The sequence below is a fragment of the Nicotiana sylvestris genome, chromosome 1 (assembly GCF_000393655.2).
Source record: "Nicotiana sylvestris chromosome 1, ASM39365v2, whole genome shotgun sequence".
Classification (NCBI taxonomy): domain Eukaryota; kingdom Viridiplantae; phylum Streptophyta; class Magnoliopsida; order Solanales; family Solanaceae; genus Nicotiana; species Nicotiana sylvestris.
Window position 1 is genome coordinate 124,161,925 of NC_091057.1, and position 9,052 is coordinate 124,170,976.

Here is a 9,052-nt window from a genome sequence, read left to right on the forward strand (position 1 = left end):
GATGCAAGATCCTATTTGGTAGCCTCCTTTTCCAAGGCTAGAAGGTCTATCCTGATCCTCAACATCTCGGCCGAAGCTTTGAGCTCTTCATCCTGGGCAAGAGCTAGTCAATCAAGTCTACCTTCTTTTGGACCTGCGAGGTTGCCTCGTTAGCTACTACGCTTAACCTCTAATTTTTAATCTCAAATATCCTTACCTTCTCAACCAGTTTGTCATGCTCATGTTTTACAGACGAAGCTTCCCTTGGAGATGTTTCTAGCTCATCTTGGAGAATGATGAGGTCCTTGGGGCCTCATCCTTTTGCGTACTGAGAGCCTTTTACATGTCAATCTATCAGACTTGCTCCTTGAGCTCGAATTCAAGCTAACTAACTTCCATCTGAAACTGATGGAAGCTTTCATGATGGAGCACCGAAGCCTAAGAAACAAATTAAAGCGGTCATGAATATGCACTAAAGTTAAATGAACTACACAAAGGACATAGAGAAAGGGAAACACGCCCGATTCAGTGTCTATTGTGCCTCGTTGAAGAGGCCCAGTGCGCTCGCTTCGTTCATCCTCGCCTGATCCTCTTCTGTCACCAAACAACAAAGATAGCTGGCTACTCAAATGGGTCCGAACAACACTCAAATATTTGCCGGGATAGTAAACATGACTGTTCTTTTGTTATTAGGATCCGTGCTTGGAGAAAGGAACTGCTTCACCAGCTTCAGGCTCGAGCTCGGCCCACTTGCTTTTGACAGTGCGTCTTTTTTCGAGATCTCCAGGTGACTGAGCCCGGAGTAATCATCCAATGCACTGATGTCCACACCCTCAAAGAATAGGTTGAGTGCCTTGTCTGTGGCCCCGCAATGTCTTGTTTGGTTACTCTTTGATGGCCTATGCCTCGTCGAATAAAGACTCTGTATGAGACGATGATTCCATAATATCAATAACACCGGTTGCTTCCCTAGGAGTAGGAGTAGCTTTTCGAGAGGTTTCAGCCATCGATTATCCTTCGGGATCCTAAGCTAAGAAGGGGTCAACCTCGCAGTCACTTCCCCCGGTCACTGCCCACTCTTCTTCATTGACGGTCGACCCGTGGGAGATGAACTCTAGGTCGTCATTTTCAATTTAATCACTGAGCTGGTAAAGATAATCGGGGCCTAGTACCCTGGCTCGAGTACTTTTCTTGTTGCTCTTTTAGATCCGAACTACTACCTTCTTCTTCTTAGCCTCGGCATCCGCGTATGAAGAGCTTGAAGATTTCCTCTTTCTTCTTTTTTTCTCCTGCCTTTCAGCAATTTCAGGCTGTCCCGAAGCGAAGGGTTTATCGGGTGAGGATGATGCTTATCCAAATGTCCGGAGCTCAGTGGTCTTGGTCAAACCTATAAAAGAAAGAGATGGACTTAGTGAAAATTATAGTTGATTATGAGAATAGACTCGGTCGGGGGTACTCACCATGGGAACGGGCCTTCCACTTGCCCTTCGTGAGTTTGTGCCATTCGCGCTTGGAATACGACAGCTGTGTGGAAATACCCTCAACCTACTCTTTGAAGTGGGGAACTGCATTGGTGACTCGGGAAACAAACAACCAAAAAGAAAATTCTAAGTACCCAAAAAGCAGAGAAAAACTTATGGGCTAGGTTCCACTTTTCAGGGAACGACAAGAACTCGGAGGGAATAAGATCCTCGATTTTTACCCAATCAAACCTCCCTGCCAGCCTCGATCCTATCTTCGCCAATGCTAAAAAATCGAGCTTTCCTTGCCCGATGACAAGCGCGATTAATCCCTCTTGGAAGACTCGGGGACTATGGAGACAAAGTAGGTGGTCGATGGTAAATCGGGGTGCCTCAATGTTGTTGACAAAGTGGCGGAGGAGGGTTATGATCCTCCAAAAGGATGGGTGAATCTATTCGAGGCAGACCTCGTACCTTATGCAAAAGTTAAGGATTATAGGATCCACCGGAGAGAGTGTGAAGGGTATGTATAAATACTTAAATGCCCCTCCACATGAGTAGTAATGTCCTCATCGAGATCGGGGACTACCACTTTTTTTCCCTCCTAATTGTAGCCCTCCCGAACTTTAGGGAGCATGTTTTCGGTGATGGAGCCTATGTACCTCCATACCCGATCGCCTTGATCCTGTTGGCTTGAAGCTTTGTTGACCTTGAAGTCATTTTCTATAAAGTAACCCCGGGGATGAAGTTCGTCAAAGGAGGTTCCGGGGCCACCTCAGGTACTGCCACCTCAACATCAGTGGTCGGGCTAGAATTTGAAGGGACGGTATGTTGAGGCACGAATTTCGAAGTCTTTTCCATTGAGTTTTGGGAAATATGAATATCTAAAGGCGAGCCTGGATATTTGAAGATAAAGATGGAGATTTGAAAGTCGAACTTAAAGGTTGAAGGATATAATATGATAATTTAAAGATGGGAAGTTGAAGATATGAAGGTGTATGTATGAAGATTTGAAGGGATGAAAAGCGAGTGAAAGGTTTGGGGGTATATTGAGGAGTTCTGAATCAGAAAGTAAGAAAATGAAAAAAAGGACCAAAACTTTTATAGAGAAGAGGTAATTAATACGTGACGTTTCGCGTTCGAGGAAGATCAACCAGTGGCTGACACGTGTCCGAAGTCAGAACGACGCGACTAATGGGACATTTCACTGACCCATCAACCCAATTGTAGCATACGGAAAAAGGAATCGGGGGCAATTAATTACTTCTCGTTGTTTCAATAAATTTTCTCTTCGAAAAGTGAGGGGACTATTTGTGTACGGATAAAATCTGAGGCAATGTTACCCTTAATTCCCTAATAAAGAGACGAGAGGGAAGCACGGTCCAATACTACATCGAGCGAAGACAAAGGGCCCCTCGTGTCAGAGGCAATTGATTTGATCGTTTATTATCTCTTTAATTTAATTAATTTCTGTTCTCGAATTATTCGTATTGAATTAAATCACGTATTCTTTAAATCGTGTACAAATTTAATTGTTACTCATTTTTAAGGGTAAACACAAGGAATTGTTAAAGTACTTGGTTCGTTTAGGTACTATAGAGAGAAGGGAGGACACTTTCCAGTGTCACCTACCAACAATGTGTGGATATATGACCAATTAGAAATTTGGAATCGGAACTAACCCACACTACCTCATTTTCTATTCTACATTTCTTTTCTCTATGATGATCTTCTGATTTTTTTCTTTCTTATTTATATAATATATATAAAAAAGCATATGTCATTTTAAGTTGGTTATACTTGCTTACAACCCAATTAGAATAAATCACAAGTTTAAATATAAATCTTATTTTAAAAAATAATTATATAACAAGTGATTAATTTTATGTAGTTGCATTGGATTTGTGGGGCAATTGTTTTTAATATATACTAGCATGCTAGATTAACACGTGTGACATGTCCAACTCTTGACCCTAATAATAGCTTATACTAACTCCTGAGCAATTGAAGTTTGACTAAGTCGGTGCTTAGTATTTGTAAACCGATATTTTTTCCTCAAAAACAATTCTTACGGTGGTCCACATATACACACTATCTTTACCCATAAACCAAAGAAGAATAAGTAAAACAATATATATTATGTCATAAATCAAATCGAATCGGAAAATAATACCAAATCGAAAAGTCAAACCAAATCGATTAAAAAATTCGATTAGATTTAGTTTGACTTGGTTTGTATTGAGAAAAAATATTTGAACCAAAACGACATAAAAATATACAATTTAGGGGTGTACAAATTGTTAGTCAAATTGTAATGTTATAATGTAAAGAAACAGTAATGGTTGTTGGAACAGGCGGGAACGATTCCCATTTAAAATTTTCCAGGAAATTAACTTTAAAATAATCCTGGAAAGAAAGGGATCAGGTCGCGTCGTGGCTCCTGAGTTATTCTGGTTTGACTTTTCGTTAATCAATTAAATAATTGAAATAAATTTTGTCCAAAAAGATTAATCAATCAATCGATCTTTGACCGAATCCGAAGTCGAGCGAGCGATGACAACGTCGACATGATGCTTACTTTCTTTCCAACCCATTTAATACCAAGTGAAGTGCTTTCTCAATATAAGTACATTTGTCGCGCCCCCTTTTTCTCGTGAAATCGGGTTTGTGACATTTGGTATGGGACAACTCGTTCCTTTTGGGAACTGGGTTTGCATTTGAAGAGACGTCACCTAATGATTTAAGGTGCATTAGGACACCTATAGGGTTCAATTTTAAGTTATTTGAACAACTAGAGATAGGGTAAGGGCTTGAAATTATCCTACGGGGAAGGTGTTAGGCACCCCTCAGGATCCACTAGTGTGGTTCCCGGCCAGACAGTTGATTGTGAATTTGTACAATTTAGCAAATAGACAAGTATGTGCTCAAATATTAGGGGATTTAAATTTAAACACATAAGAGAAAGAACAATTAAAAGAAGAGTTTTTGAAAAGAAGTTTGCAAATAAAGGGAAAGGGGGTCCTAGGTTTATATTTAATATGGATCACATCAATGCGATACCCGGTATGACACTCCTCAAAAGAGGGAATACACGTGGTATTAGCGCACTGGTCATCATATCCATATCTACCATTCCCGCCCCGTAGAGGTATTAAAGTGTGGATTGGTCTTGATCACTATTGCATGCTATTACCCATCCCATTCCTATCAGTTATAGAGGAGTTTAGGACTACTATTCCTAAAGGGGAGGGATATTAGGCTAATTTTGGTTTCAAAAGGTAAAAATCTAAGGCGACATACAAAACATATAATACTGCATGTTGGGGGAAGCATGTAAACAGGCTCATGCATACCTTCTCAAACAAAACACATAAATAACATGACTTGCTCATACTTTTAAGGTCTAATTAAAATACTAAAGATGAGGGAAGTTAATTATTGAAGCAGATTAGTTTATTACATAACTCAGATAAGAAGTCTGAATCAGGCCTGCCTGCTGGTTGTAGCAATTAACAAAAGCGGATTCAATTTTTATTGTTATCATCACCTAAGTCTTGCATAATCGTTTGGGTGAAATGGTATCTATTACTGATTCAGAAAGTGAAAAAATAGTAACAGTTTTAAAACGAACGATTGAGATCCTATAGACATGCTTTCTAAACCTCGTTAGATAAAGAAGGAAGGTTGTTTAAAACTGGTTCAGAGTAGACTGAATTTTAAATTGATTGCAGATCCTATAGGCAGGATGTCTAATATTGCTCATTTTATTTCTATAGACGTGATTTCTAAAAGGGGTACTGATTCTTAACCTTATGAATACGATATCTGATTTTGACCATTTAGATCCTAGGAACATGGTATCTAAATATGACCATAGTATGCAAAATTTAAGCAAGTCCTATAAGCATACTCTCTAGATACAGAATATGCAGAAATTTAATGAAAGCAGGTCTTACAGACATGGTATCTAACGTGTAGAATTACAAATGCATAATTTAAACAAACGGATCCTATATGCATGATTTCTAAAATGCAGAACTCAAAACATGTAGAATTTAAACAGAAAATCCTATAGTCATGATTTCTACCCTTAAGCATGCATAATTACCCAACCCTTTTCACTAGCCAACCCCAAATATTTATTACAAAATATTAAAAGTACAAAAAAAAGTTACAACCAGAGGAAGCCTGATTCTTGACTTCCTTTCTGAGTTATGAAATAAACCACCTCAAATGCCATTGATTCAAAGCCTTTCTCAGACTTGGGTGTGTCAGAGTTCCCTAAGGGTCTCAAAGGACCCTGGGTAATGCTTACACCCAGGTTCATACAATCAGATTGGGATGAGTGAAGTGTGGAAGTGACAGCCATTATGTGTCCAAGTTCAGAGGGAGCCCATGGGTCCCAAGGCAAGGTTCACACAAGAGGGGCAGAACCTAAGTCTAAGAAGATAGTGAAGGTGCAGGAACAGAGTCTTAAAACTGATGGGATAAAGGAGAGGGGTAGAGGGTGATAGGGAGACAGTAATTAGTAACACACAGAGTTAATAACTTCATACAAAAGGGGTCAGGAGTTGGAAATCCATTGCAAGGAGCCCATGGACTTAGGCATGGATCAGCTTTGGGCATGCACAACAATAGAAGGTGCTTACATTCCTATAAACCAATCAGAACACACAACATCTAGAGGAGACATGGAGGTTATGATCCTAGGGGGATCAGGTTTGGGTCATGCATAGCAATGTCCAATGCTATCATGCCCCAATCCAACCACAGATACTAAACACCTTGGGGGTGGGGATTCGGGATTCACAAGTCATAATAAGTAATGGACAGAAGCATTAACTCAGAACAGGAAGGGGAAAATTATAGCATGTTTAATAATGGAACTTGGTTAAACACAAACAGTAGACAAACAAGGATGGAAGAGACAGTAAAGAAACATGTTGTTGTTGGTGTAAAAGCTTAATTAGAACATACAAGTAAGATGAAAATGCAGAGAAAAATAAGCAAGCTTCCCACATCCTAGCCTTGGCTTTCAGCCGGCTAGGTAAGGCAGCAATACAAGTAGCAACAGAGAAAAGAGAGATATTTTAGTGGAGTGTGCGTTTGAACTCAAGTGTTTTATGCCTTGTGTTCGTGTGTTTGAAAGAAGAGAAGGTGGGTATTTATAGTTTTGAAAGCATGTAAGAAATAAGGCAATAAATGCACATATGGTAGTAATCAGCAATCAGAATCAATCAACCAAGTGATTCCCTTTTAATTGAGGAATCACATTTTTAACGGGGCTAACAGGTTTAAAAGAAGGAAAGAAAATCAGTTTGTAGGCCGACTGATTATTACCATAAAAGGAAGTAGTAAAACATTGAGAACACAATAGAGTCCAAGTACAGAGATACACTTGTTTTGGGGAAAAGATTCAGCAAGCCAATAAGTAAGGAAAGGGATCAATCACTTTAACAGGCGAGTAAAATTAGAGTTCACAAAAAGAGAAGTTTTGAAATCAGTCCCAAATTGAGAATTAATCAAAGAAGGAGCCTCTGCATATAAATAGAGTGCACAAACGATGGACATGCGAGGTCAAACTATTGGCAAAAGAAACAGCATGCAATAGTAGCACAATGTTAGTAGACAACAAACATTCGAAACATGATAGTCATGTAGGTCAAGTTTCATTGAATCAGTAGTATAGAGAAAAGAAAATAAAGGATAGAGTATCAGAAGCATGCAAAGGGTCAAGTGCGAAAACCCTACTGAAAAGCATAGTCGAGTTTCAAAGATAGTAAGAACCCAGAATCAAAGGAATCACATAAGAAAAGAGATGCTGAAACAAAGGAACTTCAAATCAAGTCAGGTATGCCAACGAGCAATTTCAAACCCAAAGACATAGGTTTTTCCTTAATAACATTCAATATTAGAAGATGATAAACAAATAAATCGAACAAGTAGTTTCAAAAACTCGAATAGACCCCAAAAGAAATTAGGGTTTCAACATCGATCGAGTTTAAAGATGATGAACAAATAAATCAGACAATATTTAGCAAATAGTCTCAGAAACTCGAACGAACCCAAAGATATTAGGGTTTTTATCACCCATCGAGTCTAGAGATGATAAACAAGTAAATCAAACAAACACTTAACAAATAGTCTCAAAAACCCCAAAAGAAATTATTGTTTTTATCATGCTAAACTCAGAAAAGATTTTGAAAAGAAGAACTTGAAGGAAAACCCTAATCGGAAAAAGATGAAGAGTCTTTTTACTGAAAGCAAAATTAAAGAAGCTTCGAGAAGGCGTTTAAAAACTCATAGCAAGCATAGATCTAAAGTGAACCTGAAAGAATTTGAGAAGCTCTTAGAGATTAGGGTTTCAGAAGAACCTCAAGTGACGAGAAAGGCCTTGAAAGCCATTGATCTAAATAGGAGAGTCAAGGGTCTGACTCGAATGGCCATGGCTGGCCGGAGAAAGGTCAGAGACGATCGGAGAACAGTCATCGAGCAAATACTAGACCAAGCCTCTTCAGAATTTGGTCATGAGACCACAGAAACGAACACGTAGAAGCCATGAGAGGGTGATACAGGTCTTAGATGATCCTGTAGAGCCATGGATTAGGGTAGATTAAGGTGGCGGTGGCTAGGGTTTGATGTTGTTGTAGAGAGGATTTGAGAGAGGAGGGGGATTTAGAGGCGGCGTATTGTGAGAAATAGATTAGGGTGAAGGGGTCATTTGGGTTAAAAAGGAAGGGAGTAATGGGAGCTTAGATGATCCTTTAGAGCCATGGATTAGGGTAGATTAAGGTGGCGGTAGCTAGGGTTTGATGTTGTTGTAGAGAGATTTGAGAGAGGAGGGAGATTCAGAGGCGGCGTATTGTGAGAAATGGATTAGGGTGAAGGGGTCGTTTGGGTTAAAAAAAGAAAGGGAGTAATGGGAGCCGTTGATCTACACGATCAATGACTGGGATTAGGTGGGAGTTTGGGTGGGTCATTTAAACGGGTAAAGGGTCGGATTTGAAGGGAATTGGGTCGGGGTAAAAATTGGGTTCCAATTGGGCTTCAAATTAGTCTATAATTGAAAGGTAATTGGGCTAGTTTTTAAATAGCCAATTTTTCCCATTTATTTTATAAAACATAGCAAATTAAATTCTGAAAATAAATTAAAAGTACTAAAACGATTTATAACATATAATTCTCAAATTAAAAATACTGGACTTAATTTTTATAGATATAAACGCAATTAAATCTAAAAGAGACTAATATTGCAATTATATGCAATTTAGCTTTAAAAATACTAAATAAATTTGTAAAAATGTACAAAAATTATTTTAGCTATATATTGGTATAAATATAAGAATCCAATAAATGAATTACCAAAATAATAATTTTGGAAATATTATTGGGTTTTTATGAATAAAATAAGGGAATAAATTGGTTAAAAATCTTTAAAAATTAAGAAAAAATAATAAAACAATTAGACATACTTATATATTCATACATATGCTATTTTGAAAGTATTTTGCATATTAAAAACAATATACAGGGAAAAATTAGGTATCAACAACATTCATTTTTCTTTCCACCACCAATAAGGGACACTTGCTCTTTTCAAAGCAAAAGGGAGC